Source organism: Ochotona curzoniae, unplaced genomic scaffold, assembly GCF_017591425.1.
Source record: "Ochotona curzoniae isolate NIBS_2020 unplaced genomic scaffold, NIBS_Ocur_1.0 scaffold_4505, whole genome shotgun sequence".
NCBI lineage: Eukaryota > Metazoa > Chordata > Mammalia > Lagomorpha > Ochotonidae > Ochotona > Ochotona curzoniae.
Genome location: NW_024467118.1, coordinates 34,427,934 through 34,440,826, shown reverse-complemented (window position 1 = coordinate 34,440,826; position 12,893 = coordinate 34,427,934).

Genomic DNA, 12,893 nt, shown 5'->3' with positions numbered 1-12,893 from the left:
GAACATTCTCAAAGCATCAGGTGGCGAGGAAACCAGCACCTTGTGCTGCTCAGGAAGTGTGCAGGTATTGAGGGTCAAATGGTCTGGAGAGAGGGAGGTAGGTGCCTGGTGCAGCTTCCACCCACTAGCGGCCTTTGGGGGAAGGAGGGAGTGCTGGGTGTCCCTTCCAGAAATCTGTGCCTGCAGGCAGGGCCTCAGCAGGTCCCCACCATCCTCCTGGAGACACGGACCGGATTTCGGGGCCAAATGGAGCAGGCATGAACTGAAAGGCTGAGAGAGGAAGTCCCCGCCTCGCCGGCCGTCGTGTTCTCACCCCGAAACTAGCCAGGACACTTTGAGAGTTACCTGCCCCAATTTCACAGATGCACAAACTGAGAGTGAGTATGGAAAACTGGCATTTCAGGGACCATACTGGCAACAAAGACCCATCTTGCACCCTCCAAGACCAAGCAGGTCTTCCGAGAAAAACCTGTACTCTCTCTCTCTCTCTCTCTCTCCCTCTCTCTCTCTCTCTCTCACACACACACACACACACACACACACACACACACAACACACAGGCCTTGTCCCCACTCAGCCCCGCCGAACTGGGGGAAGATAACCGCAAAGCGCCGCTGCGATGCCCCACCCCCCTCTCCGGGTGGTCCTGCCTCGCACCAGCCGGCAGGGGAAAGCCCGGGGGACAGCCTGGGCTCCCTCCCGGCTCGCCTAGGAGGTGTGAGCGACGTGTTGATTATGCAGCTTTTTTGCCGAGCTCACTCCCGGCCGCGGCCGCAATCGCTACATTTCACACGTACGTTCTCGAGCGCACTGGCGCGCGCCTCAACCCCGGGCCCGGCGTGCACACATCGCCTCCACGCGCCCGGGGGCTGCCCCTAGGGAAGGCCACAGTCTTGGGGGCGGGTGGGGACAGGTGCAGGGGAGAGAAGACAAATGCTCCCATCCCATCCCCAGTACAAGTGGTCTCTGGTTTCAGTCCCCCCAGACACACACCCGTGGCCTTCAGACCCAACTTTCTTCTTAATCCGCTTGTTTTCCCAAGGGGGTGGGGGGTGTGTGGCGGCATTAGGTCCCACATCCAAATGTGGCACCGGCTGGAACTCCATTGCATTTGACATTAGGCGAAGATCGACACACACACACACACACACACACACACACCCTACATAGCCCAGGTGGCCAGCTCAAGTTGTCCTAACGTACAACTGTGGGACACCGCCCCTCAAGCCAAGGCCTAAGCAATTCCGTTTCTGATACCCAGGATCTCCTCCCGCCCCCCGCCCCGTGGGAAAGAAGGCCACTCAGTTTGGTTTAGGGAGGTCCATCCAAGGCACACCCAAGTGGTGCCCACTCCAGCCTTAAGCTGGGCAGAGGCTCACGTAGCCCAGATGGATGGGCAGCTTCTCTGCTCTCCCCTGGGAGAACAGACCTGGGCCATAGGGCTTAAGGAGAATCACCGCGGGGTGATTCTCAGCTGCAGAGAAAGCCTAGAGCCCTGTTTGGGGCGTTAGTGGCCATGCCCCACAAGGGACTGGACCAATCGCCTTGGAAGGCTCGCATCTTGGGCTCTGCCTACATCTGACCCCGGGCAAATTCGGGGGCGCTTGTGCTGTTCCCAAGCTACCAGCTTCGGTATCCACAGACCCAGGCTAGAGCCTGGCATTTGATCTTACTCTCTGAACCTCAGTTTGCGTCGCGTGAAATAGGGATATCCATTCCGCCACAGATTCATTTGCCTTCCGCGTGAGAAGACAACTGGCACGAAACTGGAGCTCCTTGGATGCGTGTGTGCTCCCAGCACCTGCGTACAGAAAACCACCAAGATCCTGTTGACGCATTGGACTCGCGGAGCCCTCGAGACTGTTCCGTCTCCCATGTGACGGATTCACCTGCAACCCCCCTTTCCCCATGACCAATGAAGAATTCTGAGTCGCCTGTTTTTTTTAACCTTGGTTTGGCGGGTTCTCGGGTTTTTTAGGTGAATGTTTGCTTCGGGAGTGTTCGGCGCCCGCTAGGACCACCGAGTGGGTGCCTTTCCCTGGGGGAGGGAAGGTGACTTCCCCGGAGCCACGGGGAAGAGGACTCGCGCTCTTTGGGAGCGGTGATCCACAAGTTGCCTCCCTGGACACAAGCCTGCAACCGCTGCTGGCAGGCTGGCGTGCCCTGGGATCGCGGAACTCGCCAGAGAATTGAAGAAAACCGTGCCGCACTCTCCAAAGATCCTTAGGACTGTGTTGACAGTCCATTCACAGTTCGCTTCCCTCCCTGCGTCCCCTTCCCCAGCAGTCACCCGCAGGAGCGGCTGCGATTCTGCAGGAATCTCCCGGTCCCCTGAGAGCTGAGCTCCCAAGGAGCTGTGCGTTCCAGAGTCCGGGTGGAACGAAGCTGGGAGAATCTGCGAGGCTGAGAGCCGAGCGGCCCCTGGAGCTTGGGCTAACAGGGAAGGGGGGTCGAACAGGGAAGGTGTCCAGGAGAGGCACCAAATTTCCTGATCCAAAGGACTCCCTAGAAGTCCTTTTATTTGCACCTTTAATATAAAAATGTATGTTGCTGGCAGAAAACCTAGACAAACGACGAGAGAAATTGATAACCACTTCTAACAACATCCACATCAATGATGACTGTTAGTGTTGGGGTAGGTTTTCTCCCAACCTTTCTTGTAGACATATTTCTTTGGGGTCAACTGTGAATCAAGGCATCAGTTGTAACGTTTTGGCGAATTTCGTGTAGGATATCTATGCTTACCATTAAATACTGCTATACTGTAACCTGTAATATTGGTATGGTGGCTCATTATCCGTACCACCAGTTGCTGAGCCAGTCTACGTTTCTTTCCAATTCTTCACTATAAACAGCACTGTGATGAACATCTTGGTAGCTGTTGGTCCTCAGCCTGTGATTCTTTTCTTGCCATGAAGTCCTTAAACAACAATTGCAAAACCCAAGGCTGTGTTTGTTTTTGTGTTTCAATGCAGATTTGGGCTCTGGGAAGGTTAAGTTTCTACCTCCACCAGCAAAACTGGAGATTGGCCTTTGGTCCTGATTCCCAGCCATCCTCAGTCCTTGAGGCTACTTCTTTTTACTCTACAAATTGGCCAAATTCTCTAAGTGTAGACATTATCTTTTGCATTTTTACTTGTAGTTTGTTTATATTTGTGAATTTCCAGCAAGGTGATATTCTGGTTTTGTTTTTGTTTCTTGTTTGTTTTGACCAGTATACACCTCTGGAGGAGCTGCAAGTTCTTATTCTATTGAGGATGCTGAATTTTAATTTACCAAGAGCATTGCAGGTATCTCCCCAATCTTCCTGTGTCTTTCATTTTCTTTATGGTAATTGCCTGGTGGCAAGGATAGATTTATTTTATATATAATGTTTTCATCTACAAGTGACAAAATACGTGACTAAAAGTGCTTCTTTAGGCAATGGAGACATTTAATTGTCTCACACAGCTGGAACTCTGGCCCAGGTTGGGTGCCGCACTCTGTAAGCCATGGACCCTCCTGGTTCTTTCTCTCCCCCGCCCACCTCTTCACCCTTTGTGTATTGGTTTCAACCTCATGTTTACTGTGTCAGGTACAAGACTGCTGACTCAGCAGTAAGACTGGCACACAGTTATGGCAGGAGGCAAGAGGAACAGAGACAGGCAGCTTCTGTTCTTGTGTAGCAAAGTGAGTGCTTTTCCAGAAACAGCCCTTAGGTCTCCTTGGCTACAATCAAGACATGGACCATGTGCAGCTGGACTGGATGCTGTAGAAGCCACCACAAGCCGCAACCTGACATCTTCTTTTGAGGATGCCTCAGAGATGAGCAACAGCAGTGAAGTGAGGCAACAGATCAAACTCTCTCTCTCTCTCACACACATTCCTCTAAATTATAGGCTGTTAAATCCATTCATGTTTTCCTTTATGAAATTCTCCATTCTGTCACACTCAGGCAATGCCATCTCATTCCAAGATAATTTAAATATTAAATTTTCTTATGCTTTCTGTTATTCCATTCAATTTTGCCCTCAATAGATTTTTTTTTTCACTGAGATCTTGGTTCCACTTTTAACAGTAAGCACCAAATTTTGGAAGACTCATTGAAACGCAATGTTAGCTACATAAGAACACTTCAAAAGGTTTGTGGGAAAATAAAACTAAAAATATCTTGGTGCAAAATTGCCCTAAGTATGAGTACCCATAGTATGAGTTTTCTGTGAACTTTTTGAAGACTCACAGATACATGGAAACATTTAATTGATTCATTTATTCAAAATACATTTGCTACTTATATGTCAACTATCATTTGAAGTTTATTTTGGTTCATGTTAGGAAGTGGCAATCAGGGATCAGCACTAGGGTGTACCAGGTCATGCTGCCACCTGTGACACCTGTGACAAAGTAGAATCAGAAATTTATTACTCACTTAAAACTAAGAAACTGAATTTTTGGATTATGAATTTTATGTCTTACAGCAAAATTTATAGTACTTCTCATATAGGTCCAACAAAAAAAAATTGATTCAATTATCCTACCTAGAAAGCATGCTCTTTTTCTGTTGTAACCCCTGATTATAACCAATATATAAGAAAATGGGTTATTATTCCTGCAGTCCTTTTACTTAGCTCTTATTAGTTGAATATAGTTTTTTAATCTATTCAGTTGATTTTCCCAATTAGACAATATTGTCATGTACACTTAGTGATAATTGTTTCTTCTCTCTAGTAAATTTAGCTGTTTTATTTTTCCTGTTTTGTTGCATTGGCTAGGATCTCTAATACAATGACAAACTGTAGACATGTTGTACACAAACTTTGTCCTGGATATTATTGATGTTCTTATGTCAGATATATTAATAAAAATATATCAGTTAATAAGAATTTTGATCACAACTAGTTGCTGAATTGTAGCAAATGTATTTTTTATGAATAAGTTCTAATAAATCTTTTTTTATTACACGCAATCGGTCTCTTATGGATGATTGATTAATGGATTACATAACAAGGTCTTATTACAAAGGTACAAATAATTAGGAAGTGCAATAAGGTAGAATTCACAGGAAAAATCCTTAGATTTGAGAGCATATTTTCTTAAATTAGAGCAAACATATGATATCTGACCTTTGGGGATTGGCTTATTTCCCTTAGCATAATGGTCTCTAGTTCAGCCCATTGGCTATAAACAATTGTATTTCATTTTTTTAAATAGCTGAGTAGTATTCCACAGAGTAGATGAACCACAGTTTCCTTATCCAGTCCTCTGATGATGGACATTTTGGTTGCTTCCATGTTTTTGCGATTATTGATTATGCATCAGTGAACATAGGGGTGCAAGTTGCTTTCTCATATAACAAATCTTTCGGGTATATTCCTAGAAGTGGTATTGCTGGGTTGTATGATAGCTTGATTTTCAGTTGCCTAAGTATTCTCCATACTGACTACCATAGTAGTTACACCAGCCTGCAATCCCACCAGCAGTGGAGTAGGACTCCTTTCCCCCACCCGCCCCCATATCTCTTCTGGCTAGCAAGAGTAGAGGCAGGAGCTCGCATGGGTTTTTGTTGAGATCCCCCCCACACCTCATGAAGAAAGAAGGCAAGCATTCAGAATGACTACACACTTTGCTTTTCTAGAGGTAAGCTCCCATGGTCCGTGGTCAGAAGGATTCCTGAACAGGTGAATAATACTAATGTCAGAGAATCATTTTGTGCAGGGCTCAGCATCCCAGCAGGAAATGAAAGCTACCCACGCCATCACTGGTCCTGCTGGCTCTGAATGAAGGCATGCTGCTGGGGTAACTTGCCCTGGTCCCTAGGCAGCTTTTCATCTGCAAAAAATGGCATAAGAATGCTAAGGAAACACCTGTCCAGGCAAATTCTTCTTTTTAATCCAATTGCACCTGTAATATGTCTTAGAGAAATTTCTTGAAGTTTATTGTATGAGAATGGAACCTTTCTCCGGTTCCCAGAAATAATAGGTTTTATTTTTTCTACAATAATATTCTTTTAATTTCAGCAGGAATTTAGTGCCTGGGCTCAGATGACTGGAATATTTTATTTAATTCTATATTCCTAGCACCTAGTAAAAATGTAATAAGTATAAAAATGTGATAAATTAGTAGGATGATCACACAATTTGTGGCCTAAACCAGGACCCTTTTGAAAATGAAAAGGAATACCAGTCAAATGAGTCACCATACCAACAGGTACGTAAAACAGGACTGTCCAAAGGAATCCAAAATATCTGATTACCCTATACACAAAAGAAATGGAAAATAAAATCACCAAGGAGAAGTGCTCAGGTGAAAAAAAAAAAAAAGATAGAGAAAGTAGTATGCCTTGATTTCCTGGGAAACCAACTCCAAGTTAGAGACTGTATGCAGGAAAGTTTGCTGAGGCACATTGCTACCCACAGTAAGTAAGAGGAAGTGAGAGGTCAGGCTGGGCAGCAGAAGTTAACTGCGATGGACCAAAGGAAACTCTGAAAATGCAATTGTTCTTCAGCCACATCCCAAAAGAAGGCAAGGTGTCCAGGCCTCTGTTCTCCTCCATCCAGGGGCCACGGGGTATGCACTGACTATGCCTAACATTGGATGAAGCAGTTGCTTTCCCTGGAGGTAAGACCTGCAGGTGGGAAGCATCTGTGGACCTTCAACAGTCAACAGTAGCCAGAGGAACGAGTGCCTGGGTCCCAAAGGCAATAAAGAGACTTCAGCCAACACAGTGTCCACCACAGTCTGTCCCCTTAGCTGCCTAGTCCTGTTCTTCACACAAAGTCTACCCCATCTGGAAAGCACCTAGGGAACTCAGGGTTTTCTTCTTTTCTAAAGGAAACTCGCAGAAAGAGGCCAACTATGGCCCCTGCCACTTTTACCCGTCTTGAGAAGACAGCCAGAACTCATCTTCCCCCTCCTCTAGAGTTTGTGAAACCTACCCCCTACCCCTTCTGCCTGTTAGAGTGCCTGCCCTGCTTGTGACTCTGAATGTCATTCATGGCATGGAGACTCTGGGGACCAAGCTCTCAGGTCATGACTTCTGACCTTTTCTGCTTGCCATCAGAATCACCAGGGGAGCACCAGCAGGTTTTTCCACCAGGTACCTGGGAGCCAGACATATACCTCCTGGTCCCTATTCTTCACTAGTAGCCCCACCTGCCCCTGTGGATTAGAATCAACACCCTGGCTGGGTGGGTGACTCATTCCTTTGGCTCCAAGAGCCCCGGATGTTCCAGCAATAACCTTGCTGGATGCTTACAAAGACTTTGGTGATGTGTCCTGGTGGATATAGTTCCCCTCTGGAAATCAGGACCCCCCAGGACCTCCTAGAACTTCCAAGAAAAGAAGCCTAAGCTCTTTAAGTCACTGGGTTACTGGGGATGAAGAGACTGAAGCTGGCCTGTTGGGACTGGCTAGGCCCCTTAAGTCTGCATTATGACCAAGGGTGAGAACTTAAACCCAACCACGGGCCACTAATACAAATGTATATGATGTTTGTCTCACATGAACATAAATTGATTCTGACTCTCCTTTCTAAAGGGTATTGGAACACATTTGCCTTGACGGCTATATACTATGGTTGAAATCACCATATCCAGTGCAGTAGCTAGAATTGGTGCCGCTGTTTGTGTTAGTTTGTGATTGCCTGTTGTCATGCTCTGGCTACTATAGGAGCTAGGCTAACGTGATCCAACAGGCATATGATTGGGGCCATCATGAGTTTATCCTTTAGACCTTTAAAGATTTTATTAAGCTCTTCCTCTGCCCTGAGGACGTGATTTTGGTTTTTCTATTTGCTTTCCTAGCCAGGGTAAAAGGAGAGATTTCAGAGGCTGTCATTTGCTTTCCTTCATTGCTATACCTCTTAGTCACAAGACAAAGAATCTACGTAGCCATTCCTCCACCTCCCCAATAGGTCTATTCTGATCATGTATTCAATGACAAGGGAAGATACACTAGGTGGATGGTGGGTACAACGGCCACAGTGAGCAGATCTATGGCCAAACTCCATCTACAAAGCTTCCATATGCTAACAAGGGAGACACAATGAAATCTGGGGGGCCCAGGATTCCATGTCAAGTTGCAACCTGGATCCTACAGTGCTCAAAATGCCTGCATTGCCACCTTTCCCCATGAAGCAATTAAACAGGCAGCTGTAGGTGTTTTTTTAGAGAAGGGTGAGGTCAACAACTATACATTTGCCACAGTACTGTGCCATCTGTTCTTCGAAGGACACTGCCTCTCCTGCAGCTGGTAGGTTCTAGGTCTGAAAACTGGCTCATGCTCAGAAGATAAGTGAGTGATTATGACTTTCTCCAGATAGCTGCTCTCAGCCTCCGGCTCACCTCTCCTTGGTCATTTAGCCCATATATCCTACAGGCCAAGCCATACCCTTGCTGCCTACTCCTCTGTCTTGTCCCTGGGGGTATGGACTGGGGTTTCAGGGCTGATGAAAGAAAAAACAAATGGGACCACCGATGGCAGAATCACACAATGAGTTTGGTTTGGGCAAGCTTTGACAGGGCTGCCTGCAGAAGGCAAGAGAACTCCTAGGAAAGAGGAGAACTAGAGAGGAGCCTGAGGTGATTTTCTGCTCTCAAAGGGGCAACAATAGTCTGATATCTTTCACAGTCTCAGGATTCGTCCTATCTGTAGCTTGCAAAGGTTGGATGCAAGGTATGCAAAATAAGCAGCAAGTGCATAAGGTTATATTTGTTTGGGCTATATTTAAAGAAACTGGATATTTTAAATAGAACATTTTTAAATTTGACTCTAGCAGGCTTCTGAGATTATATTTTAAATAGAACATTTTTAAATTTGACTCTAGCAGGCTTCTGAGATTATCTCCCCAATATGCTGGGAAGAGATGAACAACAGCAAGACACTATCGGGTCTGTCTGTGGTTCACGTGTGTAGCAGCTGTCATAGGCTGGTTCTGCAACTCCCTCACATCAGCAAGCAGCTCCTCTGACCTGTGCTCCTTAGGATCATTTCTCCCACCTGCCTGCCTTATCAGAGCCCCTCTGCTCGGCCTTTGGAACCTCCTCAGTCCCACTGTTGTGGAAGCCCCTTCATCCAACAGTAGTCCTGCCCTCCTACCCTGCTCCACAGAGGTCAGCTGCCATGGCATTTCTGCTTGTTTCTCATGGCTTTGGTGGGCAGATAGTGGGCAGAATGGGCACTCCTGAGACGCAGCATTGACTGGTGAGGTTTTCAGCCTTCGGCAGCATGCCTGCGTCACCAAGGCCTTTGGACCCATGTTCCGCTGTCTCTGATGGCAATTCTGGGCCTTCTGAATTATGCAGTGTCAGCCATTATTTTGAGCTTACTCAAAACATCCTAAGTGTGTCAGCAACATCTCCCAGGATCCAGGAGACTTGACGAGGTTATTAAGTGAGACAGTGGGCTCCAATAGCTACATTCTGCTTTATCTGGTTTCGAGTTTTGCCTCCATTAGTCCATCTTCCACTGTAAATTCTCGCTCTTTCTAGAACATGTTGGTGGGGCTCTGCAGCTCCTTCAGGGAATAGTTCTCTTCCTGTGTCAGTGGGCCCAGCATATTCCTGGCCAGGCTATCTTGGAACCTGGCTCTAGTGATTGGTCTGATGGCCAGCACTGGAAGTGGGCTCAGATACAGAAGGAGTGTGCTTTGTCTTGAAGGATCTTGACGCCTGTATCTTGTCTAAAACAAGGAGGAATAGGTCACTTCTTCAGGCCCAGAATGTTCTGAGACCTCTTAACAGTCAGTTGCCCTGAGTGCCACCATCACTGTCTCATCTGCCAGCATCTGTTCCCTCAGGGCCCAGGACCCTGCACTCTTGGAGCTGGCCCCTTGCAATTCTACCCCCGGCAGATCTTCAGTCTTTTCTGTCAGCGCTCTGAGTTCAGCAGAGTCTCCCCAGTGCAGTCAGGGAGCTCCGTGCTGCCACATGCAGGCTCCAGCTGGCGATCCATCTCCCACAGCCATGTGCTGTCTTCTCAAGGCATTGATATCCCTCAGGAGCAGCAATCCAACTTCCTCTGTAGCATGATGACTACTCTGGCTGCTTTAGACTGGTTAGTGTGTCGATCCCTTCCCTAAATACATCCGTTGAAGCACTAACCCCCAAGGTGAGAAGGCTTAGATTCAGATGAGGTTATGGGGTCTTGGTGGCAGGGTGAGTGTCCTCTTGGGAACAAACCCAGGAGCTTTGCACTGGTCCCACACTTCTACCACACGGGCACCACAAAGAGAAGGTGGCTGTGTATGAACGAGAGAGAGCCCTCACCTCACACTTCCAGTTTCTGAGACTGCAGGAAATAACTGGGCTACCTCATCTGTGGTATTTTATTACAGTAACACACAGCACTGGCTCATCTCAAAGAACTGGATTATGTTACCCATGGCTGCACTTTCTCTTTTCATTTTTAATAAAAATTTTAACAATGGCAGACACAACTGCAGCCTGACAGGCTCTCCATACACCATCTCCCATGTTATGATCTTCATTGTAACCCTCTAGCAGCTGGATCATCTGCAAAAACCTCACTTATTTGCAACTGCCTCCCAGGACCAGCTATGGGATAGGTTACCAAACAAAGGGGATCCTAAGATCTATAAACCAGGGTAGTATTGGGGAGCAATCCCACCCCAATGAAAATCTGTGACAGAGCAAGGGAGGTAGAATTGGGCAGCAGACACTGACCCACATCAAGGAGTGCTGAAGCTGGGTTCGCCCATCAAAGAGACCCTGAACCAAAATAAGGGACATAAACGTCATAGTTTTGCAACAACCCTTATGAAGTGCCAGTTGCCCCCTTGGGAAGAGAGCCCAACCCTGGGCAAGAGGACTTCCTTTGGCTGAACATATTTCACCAAGGACAGAGCTGTGAATCAAGCAGCTGGGAAACAAGTATTCCATGGTAGCACATCAGAGTATCTACTATAGCCTAGATCACACACATTCTTGTGAAGATACTGTGCATTCTTGCCCTCTTTTGTCCGACTAGGAATTATGACGGAGAGAGTGACAAAGAAATAGAGAGGTGCCTTCTATTGGTTTACTCGTCAAATGTCCACAACAGCCAAAATTGGACTGGAGCAGAAATGAAGAGCTGGAAATGCGATTTATGACTCTAAGGAATCCAACTACTTAAGCCAACATCACTGTTTCCAAGGGTCTGCACTGGCAAGAAGTAAGAACTGGGAGCTGGAGCCAGGAATCCAAACTCAAGACTCTGCTGGGAGATGCAGGCTTCCTCATGGGCATCTTTCCCACGAGACCAAACACCTGCTGTCCAAGTCAGTTTTTATTTCTAAAAATTAACAAGCTTTTGTTTGTTTGTTTGTTTTTATTGGAAAGTCAGATATATAGAGAGGAGGACAGACAGAGAGGAAGATCTTCCATTCCCTGGTTCAATCCCTAAGTGGCCACAATGGCCAGAGCTGAGAGCTGAGCCTATCCAAAGCCAGGAGCCAGGAACTTCCTCCAGGTCTCCCACGTGGGTGCAGGGTCCCAAAGCTTTGGGCCATTCTCAATTGTTTTCCCAAGCTACAAGCAGGGAGCTGGATGGGAAGCGGAGCAGCTGCGATTAGAACTGGTGCCCATGTGGGATCCCGGTGCATTCAAGGCAAGGACTTTAGCCACTAGGCCACCGCGCCAGCTCAACAAGCTTTAAAAAAAAAAATCTTGCATGTCAAATTTTTGTCTCTAACAAACATTGCTGATGATCTGATTTTAACTGATCAGTAACAGAACTTTTAATTAGGCAGTTTTCTGCATTGGGTAGGTTCTGTCCTTGTCATTTCTCTGAGTAAATAAAAGAGCAAAGTGATTACTCAAAGCTCAGTTTCCAAGTCCATTTCAAGCCTTTTCCAAAGGCAAGACAGAAAGCCAGTGTTTCCTCAAGCTGCCCCAGCTGATTTGGTTGAATAATAACCCAGCGCCAAAAGAAATACTATTTTGTTCCAGAGTGGATCAGGGAGAAGATTCCCCTCCAGGCAACCATGTATATAGGCGCTAGCCCACGGACTTGGGTTCTGGATGAAATAAAGAAGTGACCTGGATCTATTTGAGCCACAACTGGAAGACTACATGGCACCCATCCCCTGTTCGTTCTCCCTAGTGTCCTTACAGCAAATGATAACTGCAGCAGACTCCTGAAACCCAGAGTCAGCCATGCTGTGCTCAGAGACTTCAGCCAAGCAGTTCTCGTACATGCCTGGGGTAACACAGGCCTGGTGATGAGGACAGGGGCTGTGATGGTGAGAGTCCAAGGGAGTCACTGTAGTCAAGTTTGACAATGGCTTTGGAAATGGTCAAGCTCAGGATGGTGGGAACATCATACCCATGAAGTCGCAGTCCTGGTCTTAATGCTGGCAATACCATTTTCCTCTGCCATTGTTTATAATGCTCCCGCCCTTCCAAACATCTAAAAATGCTCAAGGGTGTGAAGACAAGGTAAACCCATCAAAGGTATACATCCCACCAGCATCTTCCCATCCCATAGAAGCAGAATCAGCCTTTTTAAAAGATGTTTTACCTATGACAGGTTACTACCATGTGACAATCTAAATATTTCCCACCTGATCCACAAGAGGTACAGGAGACAGAAAGCACACCTTGCATGTTAAGGGAAGCAGAGTCAAGCCATCACGGATTAGGGCAGTGGAGAGTCAAACCTCACTGTCCTGCATGTCAACTCAAATGTGCCCTGACGGCTTTGACGCACAGCTTATATAACTGAGCACTTAGATGCTCAATCTCACTCCAGTTTTATTAACGTTAAATGCCCACAATGAGAAAGCATTGAGTTCAGAGAAAGAACAGAACTGGCAAAATAATTTACCTTTCCTAGAGATCTTTGGTGAGGAGTCTCCTTGCATCACACATTGGGCGGAATGAGCATGTGAGATAATCTGCATCTTAAACAGATGT